The following is an 11,744-nucleotide window of genomic DNA, read 5'->3' as shown; positions in this document are numbered from 1 at the left end:
CTTAACTATAGAGAACAAACTGATGGTTACCACAGGGGAGGTGTGTGTGGGGGGTGAAATAGGTGAAGGGGATTAAGAGTACACTTATCACAATGAGCGCTGAGTAATGTATAGAATTGTTGAATCACTATATTGTACATCTGAAACTAATATAGCACTCTGTTAACTATACTGGAATTAAAATTTAAAAATATAAAAATTAAAAAAAATTTTAATTTTGATGAAATGTAAAATTATATATTTTTTCCTTTTTCACTTGGCACTTTTGGCATTATCTAAGAAACCAGGACCTGCTCCAAAGTCATGAAAATTTATGCCTATGTTTTCTTCAACAAGTTTTATTTCCTACAATTAGGTCTATGGTTCATTTTGAGTTCATTTTTTTATGTGGTATAAGGTAAGGGTCCAGTTATTCCAGGACTGTTGAAAAGACTATTCTTTCTGCACTAAATTATTTTGTTACCCTCTCCAAAAGTCAATTGACCATAGATTTATTTCTAGAATCTCATTTTGTTCCATTCATCTAGATGTTTATCCTTATGCCGGTACAGTCCTAGTGATTACTCCAACTTTGTTCCTTTCTTCTCAAGATTGTTTTGACTATTCTGAGTTCCTTGAAATGCCATTTCCTTTTAAATATTATTTTATTTATTAATTTTAAAAAATATTTATTTATTTATTTGAGAGAGAGAAGAGAGAGGGAGAGCAAGAGCAGGAGAGGCAGAAGGAGAGTGAGAGAGATTCTGAAGCAGACTCCGAGCTAGGCAGGGACAAAGGCAGGGCTCGATCTCATGACTCTGAGATCAGACCTGAGCCTAAACCAAGAATCGGATGTTTAACCAACTGTTCCACCCAGGAGACCCCCTTTTGAATTTTAGATTAGCTTGTCAACTTCTATAAAAAGGCCAACTGGAATTTTTATAAGGATTGAATTAAATCTATAGATAAATTTGGGGAGAATGGACACCCTGATAAAGTAAGGCTATCTTTCCATTTCTTTAGGTTTTCTTTAATTTCTTTCAGTAGGAACAGTGGATTTTCCTGAATGACATGGGAAGCCATTGGAAGGTTTTGAGCAGGGAGATAATAGAATGTGAGTTATGTTACCATCAAAAGATTGACTTTGGTTGCTTTTTGTATGATAAAACATAGGAGGCAAAATTAGACCATTTAGAAGGCTACTACAATTGGCTAAATAAGTGGAGGCTTGGATGATGGTCATGATAATGGTGATAGTGAGTAGTGTAATATCCAAGGTCGATTTTTAGGATGGAACTGACAAGATTTGTTGAAGAATTAGTAAGGGGAGAAAAAGAGATGAGTCAAATGGTGAGTCCAACGTTTTGGCTTGAGCAACTGGAAGAGTGGAGTTGCCATTTACTGAGATAAGGAAGAGGTGTGAGAGAAACATGTTCATGGCAATTGGGGCAGGGACCTTTCAGGAGTTCAACTAAGTATGGAATGCCTATTAGACATTCAAACTGAGATGTCAAATAGGCACTTGGTGTAAGAACATAGAAGTTCAGGGTAGAAGTCCAGGTAGTATATATAGATGGTGTTTAAACACCAGAGATTATGTGACATTATCTAGAGAAGGAGTCTAGACAAGGATGAGGTCTCAGGTCTGAACCTTAGGAGACTGCAGTGTTAGATATTAGGGAGATGAGGTGGATCTACCAAAGGAGGCTAGAAGGAGCAGTCAGTGCAGAGGGGGAAAATCAAGAAAGCATGGTGTCTTAGAATTAAGTAAAAAAATATTTTAAGAGAAGGACTGATCAAGTTTGTCAAACACTGCTAGTAGGTTGAATAGGATGAGAACAAAACAGATCATTGGATTTGTCTGTGTGAAAGTCATTGGTGACTTTGCCAAGATCTTTTTTGGTGAAGAGGTGGGGAGTTAGCCTATTTAGGGAGTTAACCTAAATTCAAGAAAGGTTAGAAAGAGAGGAAATGGAAACTTTGAGTATACAACTCTTTCCAAGGAAATTTCCAAGGGGAATAGAGAAATGGAGCATTAGTTATTTCAAAAGAGATATGCTGTCAACAGAGGCTTTTAAAAAGAAATTTTTACTTTAGAAAATTTCAAACTTACAGAAAATTTGGAAGAATTATACAATGAACAACTACATATTCTTCACCTAGAGTCACCAGTTTTTGTTATCTTTCTCTGCTTTCTCTAAGTGGGTTATTGAAGCATTTGAAACCAAGTTGCCAATCTCATGACATTTTACCCATAAATACTTCAGCTTTCATATCCCAAGAAAATTAATAATGATTCCACATGATCTAATATCCAGTCATATTCACATTCTCCCAATAGTCTCAAAAAATCTTTTATATATTTTTAAAATCTGGAAGCCAAAGTTCACATGCTGCATGTTTTTATGTCTCCTTAGTACTGATTAATAGAAAAGTCCTCCTGTATTTTTTTAAAAATGAATTTTATTTTTTGAAAGTTCACGTCAGTTGTCCTATGGAATATCTCATATTCTGGATTTTTCTAATTGTTCATGGTATAGTTTAGCTTGTTTCTTTTTCACCTATGTATCCTGTTAACTGGAAATTAGGTCTTAGAGGCTTAATGAAATTCAGGTAAAACATTTTTGGCAAGAATATCTTAAGTTACATTGTGGGCTTCACATTATATTCCATCAGGAGGCACATAATGTTAGTTGTCCACTGTAATGATGCTAAATTTGATCTCATAGTTAAAATGGTGACTGCCAGATTTCTCCATTATGAAGTTCTTTCTCCACTTTGTAATTAGTAAAAGAAAAAAAAAAAAAGCTGTGGGGTAATGTTATAGTGCTATGCACATATTTCATTCATCGAGAGGGCTTTTTTTAAAGACAAAAGTTAGTATAGCAGATTTATTTGCTGATGGAAATGACCTTGAAAAGAATGAAAAATTGATGATACAGAAGAAAGAAGAGACTGTTGCTGGGACACCTGGGTGGTTCAGTCTGTGAAGCATGTGACTCTTGGTTTCAGCCCAGGTCATCGTCTCAGGGTTGTGGGATCTAGCCCAGCGTGGACCATGCTCAGCTCGGAGTCGGCTTGAGATTCTTTCCCTCCTCCTCCCGCTCTGCACCTCCCCCAGCATGCACTCTCTCCCTCTAAATAAATAAATAAATGAATAAATAAATAATAAATAAATAAATAAATAAAACCTTAAAAAAGAAAAAGAGGAACATTGTTCTTGAATAGATGCGAGATGATAGGATCCAATGCATGGAGAACTAGACTTTAGAGAGAAGCATAAATATTCTCCACAGTAGTTGAAGGGAAGTAGATTATATGGGTATGGAGGTAAGTAGCATGGTGTACATGGTGGTGGGAGTTTTGGAAGTTCTTTCCTAATTGTTCCTTTTTGCCACTAATTATATAGCGACTATTTCAAATGTGTACTTAACCAAATTTAGGGTTCCACCCTTCCCTATGGCAACATCTAAGCTCTTCAGAGTTTAAATTTGCTGTGGTCTGAGGAGAAGGACAAATCTGGTCTATGATGATCTTTTGTCTCTGCTATTCATTAGTCACTGTTGCATCTGCTTCAGTGTCTATGGCTCTATTATGACTTCCAGATTGTACAGTTCATACCTATGGTACCTTCTTGTCCTTCAGTTCAACTGGCCTTCTTGCAGCCACTTCTGGGGTCAAGGAAGATTTGGAGAAGTGTCCCAAGTTCTTTCTTCCTACACCTTGTTGAATTTCTGCTGAATTGTTGCTTTATACTTCAGGTACTATGGTTTTCTTTATGACAGTTGCTGTCTTTCTGGACTTTGCCCAGGAAGCAAAGTGCAGATCTCTGTTCTTAGAATAACCCAAACCTATCTGAGATTTTTATTGTAATCTCATGAGGAGCAGAGCCTAGGGGAACTAGAGTGCCAGCTCCCTCTCAGAGACTCACATCAGTGGCTAACTTCATTGCTCTCCTTTCCATCCTCAAATCTTTCTTCAGCCCAACTTTCAAACATAGATCCCCTATCATTATGTCTTTTTTCCCAAATCTGTTGTTTCAATATGGAGTTTATACTTTAAGAACTTCATACTCCTACTTTTTAAAAGAAAACTTCCTCTCTTTTACAAAAACCAAATAAACAACCATACCAACAAAATAAAATGAAACATTTGTAGGCTTTTCCAGATAACCGTTTCTGTCAGAGATTTAAGAGATTTTTTTTTTTTTTCCAAAGACAACTTGACTTTGCTTTCTGGATTTTGGTTTCCCTTGAATACATAAGTTTTAGTATCAAGATTTCATTTTAATGGTAGAAGAATAAAGCAATTCCAAGAACAAAAATCATTGAGTAATCTTTAAAATGTTATTCTATACATATACTATTTTCTAAAGTTTTTATTTAAATTCCAGTTAGTTAACATGCAGTATAATATTAGTCTCAGGTGTACAATAGGGTGATGCAGCACTTCCATACAATAGCCAGTGCTCATCACTGCAAGTGCTCTCTTTAACCCCCATCACGTTCACCAATTCCCCCACACCCCTCCCCTCTGGTCACCAGCAGTTTGTTCTCCATAGTTAACAGTCTTGTTTCTTGCTTTGCCAGTCTCTTTTTTCTTTTTTTCCCTTTGCTGATTTGTTTTGCTTCTTAAATTCCACATGTGAGTAAAATCATATGGTATTTGTCTTTCTCTGACTTATTTCACTTAGCGTAATACTCTAGCACCATCCATGTCGTCACAAACGGCAAGATTTCATTCTTACTGATGGCTGAGTAATATTCCATTGTGTATATATACCACATCTTCTTTATCCATTCATCAGCTGATGGGTACCTGGGCTATTTCCATAATTTGGCTATTGTGGATAATGCTGCTATAAACATCAGGATGCATGTATCCCCTTGAATTAGTATTTTTGTATTTTGTATTTGGGCAAATACATAGTAGTGAAATTGCTGGATCATAGGGTAGTTCTATTTTAACTTTTTGAGGAACCTCCATACTATCTTCCAGAGTGGCTGCGCTAGTTTGCATTCTCTATACAGATACTATAAAGGCATGTGTTATCCTCTGCTATTGGTATATTAATCAGAATATTGAATATCTACTTTAAAACATAAAAAGAAGCATTTCAGAGTGTTCTAGGGAATGAATGACAGAACCAGAACAGATAGGCTCCAAAAAAAGAAAAATGTAGTTTGAGATTTAAAGTAGAAAGGAGGATGTTCTGACTTCATGCATGTTACTGGTATTCAATCACTGTTAAACTCTGGAGTAGCAAATATGAAGGTATTGATTTGAAATGTCATGAACTCATCAAGAAATGGACTGGGTTCCTTTGGAACCACATCTTATTTTGGCCCTGCTAAAGCAGGGAAAGCAGAATTGTATCACCCTTAGGATAATCCAAGGGATACTACCAAGCTCACCGTTTGGTTCTGCTGATTCTTTTAGTATGTACCCAAGTGGTGTGACTCAACATATTAATTTCAAAATGTGTACCATTCTATTTAAACAGGATTTTTTTTTTGCAGGCAAAAAGAAATAATTTCTGGGCTTAAAGTCCTTTTAGCAATTTATTAAAAATGAATAATGCAGAGATTTGAGAGCTTTTTTTAGAGAGTGTACTGAAAAGTGACAATTTGCTTTTAAATTTAGGGTGAAATCTTGGTATCATTTCTCTTCATACATAAATATTAGCTCTATCAGCATATTTATACATGCATGTGATATTACTGGTTATATTATACTTATTCAGTAGTATGTATTTGTCACAAGACTTATTTATGTAGATGCCCTAAAGTTATGGAATCTTAGAGGACACTGGAAACATAAATCAATCCAGTGCTTCAAGATATGTTACTGAATAGTGGAGGAGGTAGTCTCTCCTAGAGAGTTCACTTGAATATCCTGTCCTAGAGGCAGCTTTTGTTTCTTAGGTAGCTGATTGATTTTAGGGCTGATTCTTTTACTGCAGAAGCTCTTGGAATACTACCTGGTTGAAAATGGTCAAAACAACTTTTGTTATGGTGTGTAAAACTGCTTATATGAGGGTTCTTTATAATGTATGTATACTAAAAGACACATTTGAGAGTGTCTACTATTTGCTCTTATACATGCATCCATTTAAGAATAAAGTCTCTAAAAATAATTTGCATATGCTGACTGTAAATGTAACCTTTTACTAGATGATATATACATGTGGGTCACAGCCTATACCTGAAATGCCACCCCTCTTTTCTATAACCATATAAATCCTTCCCATCCCTTGAGGCCCAGCTTCATCTTTTCCACGAAGCCTTCCCTGATTCCATTAGCCCATAGTGATTTCTCTTTCTCTGATCTCCAGTGGTGTGTACTCTCTGTCTCATACCTGTAGTTTTTCTCATTTAGTCCTGTTTGTATGACCATTTAACTCTTTCTGTTTTTATGTCTTGTTCTTCAATTGGATTACAGATTCTTTGAGATCACAGACTATGTACAATAAGTCTTCACATCTTTTTACATGCTTAGCAAATGCTGCATGTTCAAACCACATTTGTTAAGTAAGTGGATGAAGCAAATGCCATTTTTATGTACACCACAATAAGCTATGTACAAATGTGGCCTATGAACTAAGCGCAAGAGAGATATATGTTTTCAGAGGATTGTGGACTTTTAGGATGAGAAAACACTTTAAGGATTAGTTAGTTTATTCCACACCCTGATGTGAAATCTCCTCTGCAAAGCAGGGTTGTCCCCCTTAGACAAAACATCTCCTATGATTCAGAATGAATGCCTTAAGTTTTTCAGGTACTATAGTAAAATGATGAAGCATGGTAAAATTTCAACCAAATTGTCTGCTCCTAATTATCTCTGTGGCCTTGGACAAGTTTTTTTTTTTCTTTTTTTTTTAAAGATTTTATTTTTACGTAATCTCTATACTCAACATGGGGCTTGAACTCACAGCCCCCAAATCAAGAGTCACCTTCTCTATTTACTGAGCCAGCCAGGCACCCCACTTTAGACAAGTTCTTTAGTTTTAGTTTCTTCATCTATACCTCTGGGATGATTATACAAACAATTTTTTGTTTGTAATTCTGAAATCCCAAATCTCTGAAAATCAAAGGTTTTTATAATTCATTTCCCAGGAAAACCTGTCCTGATCTGAACTCAGGAAGAATCTAACTTAATCTGGTAGGGGTGCTACCTGTAGCATATGTACACTATTAATTTTTGCACTTGATCTTAGCCAAAAGGCCGAGAAGCGATACACTATTAATTTTTGGAAAAGTTCTGAATGCCAAAAGATATTTGGCCCTCAAGTGATTCAAAAAGGGATCATTGACCTTTATTATGTACTCATAGGATTGTATGAGGATTAAATGAGATAATAGAGGAACCATTTAGCACAGTGCCTGGCATACAGTAAACCCTTAATAAATGTCAGTTAACGTTATTGGTACTTATATTTTAAATTAATCACATCAACTTTTTGTGAAAGTTAAGCTTCTTTCAACAGTTCCTATTTAGTATCTATAAGAATACTGCTATTTTTCTTATTCCCTAATGAACAAATGATTTCCCCAGGAAGCTAGATTTTGAAACATATTATAAAAATGAAATTATATTCATGATTAAGCTTTTACTATTGACTTATTTCAGAAGCAATATTACTTTGAGAATGTATTCATTCTTTTCTTTTTTAAAGAGAATATATTTTTTTTTACATAAGCTCTACTCCCAACGTGAGGATTAAATTCACAATCCCAAGATCAAGTCACATGCTCTACTTACCCAGCCAGCCAGGCACCTCCAGAATGTATTCATCCTTATTTATTTATTTGTCAGTGGATTCATTCATTTTACAAAAATTGATTGGTCAGTTAGTTCCTGGTGATGTGACAATAAGCAAACAGATGTTATCCCTGCCTTCACACAGCTATGTCTAGTGGAAACTAATTAGTTTATTTTTTGTTGATTCATTCTTTTGTGTATTCATCTAATAATTGAGTACTTATTATATACCAGGCACCCTTCTAGGCACAGGGTATAAAACAGTTACCAAGGCAGATAGGGGCCCTGCCTACATAAAATTAATTTTTTAGTGGGGAAAGATAGGAAGTAAAAAAATAAACACAGTATTTTCAGGTGATGATAAATTCACTGAAGGAAATAAGGCTGATGTGATAGAGAATGACTTGGTATATATGAGGGGGGAGCTGCTTTAGATGGGGCAGTCAGAGAAGGCTTGGTAAGGAAATGATATTTGAACCAAGACCATGTATTGGATATAGATTTGACTGAATGTGACAGAGACTCAAACGTAACAGAGATTTAAAACATAATAGATAATTTTTTTTTCACCAAGTTTTTTGGTAGTTTCCCTTCACCAAGTTGTCTGGGGCCTATAGTCTTCCTATCCTGTTGCTCTACCATTTCTTTTCTTGTTGTTGTCATTGTTCTTAAAGATTTTATTTTATCTAATCTCTACACCCAACATGGGGCTCAAAACCCACAACCCAGAGATCAAGAGTCATATGCTGTACCAACTGAACCAGCCAGGTGCCCCTCTACCAACTCTTGAGTGTCATCCATATGGTCCATGCTGGCAAACCATTAGGTCCACACTCTAGCTAATGGGAAAGGGAGAGGGGGAGGAAGGAGGAAATCTCTCTGTAAGTACGAATCCCCTTCAAGGAAATCATCCCCAAATTGGGCACATCATTTTCCTCAAATACCATTGGTCAGAACATAGTCTCAGGGCCACAACTAGTTGCCTACTACAAAATGTAGGTTTTACTTGAGTAATCATGTACTCAGCTAAAAATTCTATTACTATGGCAGAAGGGGAGAATGGATATTGGAGGACTGGCTGTCTCTGTCATAGACCTGAATAATTAAATGGACCCTGGGAAGAATATCCTGGGCAATAACATTTTGAGCAGAAAGAATAGAATTTCAGAGACCCTGAGCAGAGGTGGATTTTCCATGAAGATAAATGACACTTAAGTCTCAGATCATCTCACTTGCCTCCATCCCTTCTAATGCTTGCACTTAATTTTATATCATTGTATCTAAGTTGAATAACTTTAGGCCCTACAAAACCTTGATCAGGGGGCACCTGGGTGGCTCAATGGGTTAAGTGTCTACTCTCAGCTCAGGTCACGATCCCAGAGTCCTGGGATCGAGCCCAGTGTAGGGCTCCCTGCTCCGCGGGAAGCCTGTGGAGCTCTCTCTCTCCCTCCCTCTAATAAATAAATAAAATCCTTAAAAACAAAGACAAAAACAAAAAAAAACCTTGTTCAGCCCCTGACCCTGAGGAAGGAAAGTGGTTGACTTAGTAGTAATGGAAAACAAAACAAAACAAAACAAAACAAACAAAACAAAAAACAAACCAGTATGTATGGAGCAGAATGAAAAAGAGGGAGAGTAGAACTATATGGGATTGGGGAAGTCAGTGAGGACTGGCTCATATAGGATGTTATATGGAAAGAAGGTTAAATTTTATTTCACTGTAATGGGAAACCATTGGAGGATTTTAAGAAGGAAGAAGTGAAATTTGATTTATGTTTACCCTGAAGGAGACATATAAGAGACTATACATTGAAAAACTTAAAACAACCTAATTTACATCAATAGAAGATGGGTTAAATTGTGGTATATTCATAAAGACAATATTTTAGAGTAATGGGAATGAATGCATTGGTTATTATATCAATATAGGTGAATTAAAAAATATGACGTTGAGCAAAAAAAGCTAATTGTATAAAGTAACACAATATGATTTCATTTATGTATGATTTATATAAAATTTAAAAGCCTTCATATCAGTATATTAAGAATACATATTGTAGAAAAGACAGCTAGTTGCCTACTCAATACTTAGTGTCCCCTTCTTTCATAATAGCAGCACCCTGCTTTTATTGTGAGAAGGCATCCATGTGAAAAACTACATTTTTGAGCTTCTCTTGCAGCTAAATGGATTTTGACATGGTTCTGAAAAATAGAATGTAAAAGGAAGTTGTGTAGGGCTCTTGGGAAAGATTCCTAAAAGGAGAAAAAATTCAGCTGATGGGCTCTTTTGTCATTGGCTTTTTCTTCTTTCCCTTGCCTGGAAACGGGTCACAATGATTGAATCTGGAGCAACTATATTGTAGCCATTAGGGGAAAACCAAGAGAATCACAAAGAATTTAGCCTTGACACCAAACCAACTTTATGCCTCAAGTACTCACTCCAAGTCTCTCAGTCATGTGAGAAAAATAAATTCTCATTTCTCTTTAAACCATTGTTATTAGAGTTTTCTACTACATGCAGTTGAACCCAACCCTAGGAGGGATATGCATGAATTTAAACATTTAATAAAAATAAAATCTCATCCATGGAAATGAAATCACTAAATTCACAAAATTCCAGGGCAGTTATTCTCTCTGCAGTGGGAGTAATGATGAGGGAACTGGGGAAGTGGGGATGAGTACATAGGTCCTTCAGTTATATTTTATTTCTTAAAGGAAAAAACGCTGAATGAAATGTGACAAAATGTTAATATTTTTAAAAGTTGGGTGGTTGTGAGGCACCTGGGTGGTACAGTCAGTTAAATGTCCAACTCTTGTGATCTCAGGGTTATGGGATCGAGCCTTGGGACGTGCTCCATGCTCAGTGCAGAGTCTACTTGAGATTCTTTCTCCTTCTCCTGATGCCCCTCCTGCTCGTGCTCTCTCTCTCTTTCTCTAAAATAAATAAATCTTTTTTTTTAAAGTTGGATGATTGATATATGGGTATTCATTACTTTTTTGCTTTTTCATATAGGTGGATGATTTCATTAAAAAGAAATCTCTGTGGAGAAATAATGGAAACATGAAGCTGAGGTTCCTTGTAGTAATGCAGGTGAGAAATGATGTTGACTTGGGTTAGATTAGAGAAGGAGAGAATATATTTGGAATATAAGGGGTAGAGCCTGCAGAATTTCATGTTGAATTGGAGGGGAATTGTGAGAGAGGAAGAAAATCCAGGATGACTTCTATTTTTTTTTTTTGGTTTGGGTAACTGGGTAGGTGGTGGTGCCACTTAATGATATGAGGATGACTAGAGGAGAAGCAAGTTTAGGAAGGGCAACAATGAAGAGTTTTATTTGGGACAGTTAAGATTGAGACATCTAAGTGGAAATGTTAGGTAGACAAGCTAATATAGGAGACTGTGAATCTAGGGCTTGTTCAAGGACTTCCAGGAAATGGAATCAGATCGGTTTTATCTGTGCATCCATGTGGAGTCTTGTTTATTATCTCCTCTGTAATTCCTCTGATAGGAATTTGGAACTTGCAAAAAGAAATGCTCTGGTAGGGGCGTCTGTGTGGCTCAGTTGGTTAAGCGACTGCCTTCGGCTCAGGTCATGATCCTGGAGTCCCAGGATTGAGTCCTGCATCAGACTCCTTGCTCAGCAGGGAGTCTGCTTCTCCCTCTGACCCTCCCCACCTCTTGTGCTCTTTCTCTCATTCTCTCTCTCTCAAATAAATAAATAAAATCTTAAAAAAAGAAAAAAAGAAATGGCTCTGGTAGAGAGAGTCAGTTGTGACAGAGCGGAGGTAATTCTCTTTAAGGCCTGGCATACTCTTTTTCAAGTGGCTTCTAAGAAGTGAGTATAAGGCAATAATGCAGAGTTTAATAATCAGTGATTATTAATATGAATTTCACTGCCTTTTTTTTTCATTCAGACAAGGATCTAAACTTTTAACTTTGGAAGTTTGAAGGAAGGGGCATCAGCCTAATGTTCAATCTGTTGTGTCTAACATTATGCTTAGAA

General features: G+C 36.4%; 1 pseudogene; it reads right to left on the bottom strand.

Annotated features, from left to right (window-relative positions):
- Window positions 1-7,036: 7,036 nt before the first annotated feature.
- Window positions 7,037-7,215, bottom strand: LOC113917837 (annotated as a pseudogene).
- Window positions 7,216-11,744: the final 4,529 nt, after the last annotated feature.

Source organism: Zalophus californianus, chromosome 4 (genome assembly GCF_009762305.2).
Source record: "Zalophus californianus isolate mZalCal1 chromosome 4, mZalCal1.pri.v2, whole genome shotgun sequence".
Taxonomy (NCBI): domain Eukaryota; kingdom Metazoa; phylum Chordata; class Mammalia; order Carnivora; family Otariidae; genus Zalophus; species Zalophus californianus.
The sequence above is the reverse complement of the archived record's forward strand: the minus strand, read 5'-3'. Positions and strand labels throughout refer to the sequence as shown.